Below are 5,570 nucleotides of genomic sequence, written 5' to 3'. Positions count from 1 at the left end.
CTGTCCATCACCAACTCCCAGAGTTCACTCAGACTCACGTCCATCGAGTCAGTGATGCCATCCAGCCATCTCATCCTCTGTCATCCCCTTCTCCTCCTGCCCCCAATCCCTCCCAGCATCAGAGTCTTTTTCAATGAGTCAACTCTTGGCATGAGGTGGCCAAAGTACTGGACTTTCAGCTTTAGCATCATTCCTTCCAAAGAAATCCCAGGGCTGATCTCCTTCAGAATGGACTGGTTGGATCTCCTTGCAGTCCAAGGGGCTCTCAAGAGTCTTCTCCAACACCGCAGTTCAAAAGCAGCAATTCTTCGGCACTCAGCTTTCTTCACAGTCCAGCTTTCACATCCATACATGACCACTGGAAAAACCATAACCTTGACTAGATGGACCTTTGTTGGCAAAGTAATGCCTCTGCTTTTCAATATGCTATCTAGGTTGGTCATAACTTTTCTTTTAAGGAGTAAGCGTCTTTTAATTTCATGGCTTCAGTCACCATCTGCAGTGATTTTGGAGCCCCCAAAATAAAGTCTGACACTGTTTCCACTGTTTCCCCATCTATTTCGCATGAACTAATGGGACCAGATGCCACGATCTTCATTTTCTGAATGTTGAGTTTTAAGACAACTTTTTCACTCTCCTCTTTCACCTTCATCAAGAGGCTTTTTAGTTCCTCTTCACTTTCTGCCATAATAGTGGTGTCATCTGCGTACTGAGGTTATTGATATTTCTCCCGGCAATCTTGATTCCAGCTTGTGCTTCTTCCAGCTCAGCGTTTCTCATGATGTACTCTGCATAGAAGTTAAATAAGCAGGGTGACAATATACAGCCTTGACGTACTCCTTTTCCTATTTGGAACCAGTCTGTTGTTCCATGTCCAGTTCTAACTGTTGCTTCCTGACCTGCATACAAGTTTCTCAAGAGGTAGGTCAGGTGGTCTGGTATTCCTATCTCTTTCAGAATTTTCCACAGTTTATTGTGATCCACACAGTCAAAGGCTTTAGCATAGTCAATAAAGCAGAAATAGATGTTTTCCTGGAACTCTCTTGCTTTTTCCATGATCCAGCGGATGTTGGCAATTTGGTCTCTGGTTCCTCTGCCTTTTCTAAAACCAGCTTGAACAACTGGAAGTTCACGGTTCACGTATTGCTGAACCCTGGCTTGGAGAATTTTGAACATTAATTTACTAGCGTGTGAGATAAGTGCAATTGTGCGGTAGTTTGAGCATTCCTTGGCATTGCCTTTCTTTGGGATTGGAATGAAAACTGACCTTTTTCAGTCCTGTGGCCACTGCTGAGTTTTCCAAATTTGCTGGCATATTGAGTGCATCATTTTCACAGCATCATCTTTCAGGATTTGAAATAGCTCAACTGGAATTCCATCACCTCCACTAGCTTTGTTCGTAGTGATGCTTTCTAAGGCCCACTTGACTTCACATTCCAGGATGTCTGGCTCTAGGTCAGTGATCACACCATCGTGATTATCTGCGTCATGAAGATCTTTTTTGTACAGTTCTTCTGTGTATTCTTGCCACCTCTTCTTAATATCTTCTGCTTCTGTTAGGTCCATACAATTTCTGTCCTTTATCGAGCCCATCTTTGCATGAAATGTTCCCTTGGTATCTCTAATTTTCTTGAAGAGATCTCTAGTCTTTCCCATTCTGTTGTTTTCCTCTATTTCTTTGCATTGATCGCTGAGGAAGGCTTTCTTATCTCTTCTTGCTATTCTTTGGAACTCTACATTCAGATGTGCGTGGAGCTGCCCGTGAGAACGGGGTCCTTTGTCTGAAGGACACAGCTCTGGGAGCTGCCTCAGTCCTTGAGGGTTTGCTTGCAAACATAACTCTCTGTCCCGCCACCCCAGAGATTAGGCGATTATTTACTGCAGACACCTGGAGTTCTGTACAAACTTCTCACGCACAGGGAAATGTTATCTGGTGTAAGAAATAATAACAGGGTGCCATTCCCATGCTCTCAAGATTTCTTGTAACTGTTTGTAAGATGTATAGGTCAACCAAGAAAAAATGTTAACTGTCTTGTCTTTCTCACGCTCTCCTGTATAAATATAAGATGCTGAATAAAGTCAGTGTCAGACCGCTTCCCTTTGTAGAGACGTGTCTGAACCTCTCGACCCCATCTTTGTTGTAGAATTCTTTTGCTGTAGTTTTATTTCTCAGCCGCGCCATGCACGTTCTCGGGACCTGATTGACTTTGCTGGCTGGCACCGGCACAGATGCTTATATCTTTCCTTTTCTCCTTTGTTTTTTGCTTCTCTTCTTTTCACAGCTATTTGTAAGGCCTCCCCAGACAGCCATTTTGCTTTTTTTGCATTTATTTTCCATGGGGATGGTCTTGATCCCTGTCTCCTGTACAATGTCACGAACCTCCGTCCATAGTTCATCAGGCACTCTATCTATCAGATCTAGGCCCTTAAATCTATTTCTCACTTCCACTGTAATAAGGGATTTGATTTAGGTCATACCTAAATGGTCTAGTGGTTTTCCCTACTTTCTTCAATTTCAGTCTGAATTTGGCAATAAGGAGTTTATGATCTGAGCCACAGTCAGCTCCTGGTCTTGTTTTTGTTGACTGTATAGAGCTTCTCCATCTTTGGCTGCAAAGAATATAATCAATCTGATTTCAGTGTTGACCATCTGGTGATGTCCATGTGTAGAGTCTTCTCTTGTGTTGTTGGAAGAGGGTGTTTGCTATGACCAGTGCATTTTCTTGGCAAAACTCTATTAGTCTTTGCCCTGCTTCATTCCGTATTCCAAGGCCAAATTTGCCTGTTACTCCAGGTGTTTCTTGACTTCCTACTTTTGCATTCCAGTCCCCTATAATGAAAAGGACATCTTTTTGGGGTGTTAGTTCTAAAAGGTCTTGTAGGTCTTCATAGAACCGTTCAACTTCAGCTTCTTCAGCATTACTGGTTGGGGCATACACTTGGATTACTGTGATATTGAACAGTTTGCCTTGGAAACGAACAGAGATCATTCTGTCATTTTTGAGATTGCACCCAAGTACTGCATTTTGACGGAGAAGGCAATGGCAACCTACTCCAGTACGATTGCCTGGAAAATCCCATGGACGGAGGAGCCTGGTAGGCTGCAGTCCAAGGGGTCGCTGAGAGTCAGACACGACAAAGTGACTTCCTACTTTCACTTTCCACTTTCATGCATTGGAGAAGGAAATGGCAACCCACTCCAGTGATCTTGCCTGGAGAATCCCAGGGACGGGGGAGCCTTGTGGGCTGCCATCTATGCGGTCGCACAGAGTCGGACATGACTGAAGCGACTTAGCAGCAGCAACTGCATTTTGAACTCTTTTGTTGACCATGATGGCTACTCCATTTCTTCTGAGGGATTCCTGCCCACAGTAGTAGATATAATGGTCATCTGAGTTAAATTCACCCATTCCAGTCCATTTCAGTTCGCTGATTCCTAGAATGTCGACGTTCACTCTTGCCATCGCTTGTTTGACCACTTCCAATTTGCCTTGATTCATGGACCTGACATTCCAGGTTCCTATGCAATATTGCTCTTTACAGCATCAGACCTTGTTTCTATCACCAGTCACATCCACAGTTGGGTATTCTTTTTGCTTTGGCTCCATCCCTTCATTCTTTCTGGAGTTATTTCTCCACTGATCTCCAGTAGCATATTGGGCACCTACTGACCTGGGGAGTTCCTCTTTCAGTATCCTATCACTTTGCCTTTTCATACTGTTCATAGGGTTCTCAAGGCAAGAATACTGAAGTGGTTTGCCATTCCCTTCTCCAGTGGACCACATTCTGTCAGATCTCTCCACCCTGACCCGCCCGTCTTGGGTGGCCCCACGGGCATGGCTTAGTTTCATTGAGTTAGACAAGGCTGTGGTCCTAGTGTGATTAGATTGACTAGTTTTCTGTGAGTATGGTTTCAGTGTGTCTGCCTTCTGATGCCCTCTTGCAACACCTACCATCTTACTTGGGTTTCTCTTACCTTGGATGAGGGGTATCTCCTCACCGCTGCCCCTTCTGACCTTGAACATGGAATAGCTCCTCTAGGCCCTCCTGCGCCCGCACAGCCACTGCTCGTTGGAGATGGGGTTGCTCCTCCCGACCACAGCCCCTGGCCTCAGGCGTGGAGTAGCTCCTCTCGGCTGCCACCCCTGACTTTGGACGTGGGGTAGCTCCTCTCGGCCGTTACTGCGCTTCGCAACCTGACACTCTCGGCCGCTGCTCCTGACCTTGGACGTACTACCTAGTCATTTACAAAAGCAGGGTGTCACAGTCTCAGAGAACAAATTTCCTGTTTCCAGGGGCAGGGTGGCGGAGGGAAGGATGAGGAGAAGGGATGGTTGGGGAGTTGGGGATGGACATGTACCACTGTTCTGTTTAAAATGGATAACCAAAAAATGTCCTACTGTAGAGCACAGGGAGCCCTGCTCAATGTTATGTGGCAGCCTGGATGGGAGGGGGCTTAAGGAGAATGGATACATGTGTGACTGAGTCCCTTTGCTGTCCACCTGAAACTATCGCAACACTGTGAATTGGCTATACTCCAATATAAAATCAAAAGTTAAATAGAACAGGGTGCCAACTCTAGACTATGGGCAACATGTCTGCTCACTTTTATAACCAGCATCAGGTACCATGTCTGGCTCATTCTTATTGTCAATCATGTGAAATGTTTGATTATGATCCACTCAATAAACGTATGGAGAAACCCATTTAGCATTGATGAATTTTAGAAATTTCACACACAACATAGCCCCAAAGACCAGATAGGAACTTTTCTCATATACGTCTTTTTTTTTACCTCATTCTTTAAAGGAATATGAATTTATGTACAAGGTAATTCTGCCAAACAGAATCTTCTGTTAAGCAAAATGCATGCACCGAGCCAATTTGCTTAATATTAATCTTGACCATGTTAATGTTTTCAACCCTTTCTACCAGATGACAGGCTTCCCAGGTGACTCAGTGGTAAAGAATCTGCCTGCCAAGGCAGGAGACACAGGAGACACAGTTTTGATCCCTGGGTCGGGAAGATCCCCTGGAGGAAAAAAAGACAACCTACTCTAGTATCCTTGCCAGGATAATCCCATGGACAGAGGAGCCTGGTGGGCTACAGTCCATGGGGTTGCAAAGAGACAGACACGACTGAGCAACTGTTCACACACACAAACACCAGCTGATGAGTTATTCACGATACATTGCCTTTCAGAAACAGGATCACGCACCAGCCATGATGCAGTTGCAAGTAGACCAGGAAGGCTGAACAACCAGGACCATCCTGCTGTATTCTGTTATGTCATCGCCCAGACTTTCTCCTTTTCATATGTTATTTCACCACTTAATTTTTTTCAGCAAGCACTAGCTTGTATTGTTTTCTCTTTTTCACATTGGTATTGATAAAATTCACACATTTTAAAAATACAGCTGGACAAATTTGGGCAACTGTTTACAATCACAATCACCATGACAACCAAACTACAGAAGAGCTCCCTCTCTCTGCAATGTTCCTTGTGTCTATTACACGATACACGTCCTTCCTCTCATACTTCTAGCCTCCAGCAAAGCATGGTTCTACT

This window comes from Bos grunniens, chromosome 6 (genome assembly GCF_055505025.1).
Source record: "Bos grunniens cultivar Pamir isolate PY7600 chromosome 6, Bosgru_T2T1.0, whole genome shotgun sequence".
Classification (NCBI taxonomy): domain Eukaryota; kingdom Metazoa; phylum Chordata; class Mammalia; order Artiodactyla; family Bovidae; genus Bos; species Bos grunniens.
Note: the sequence above shows the minus strand (reverse complement) of the source record.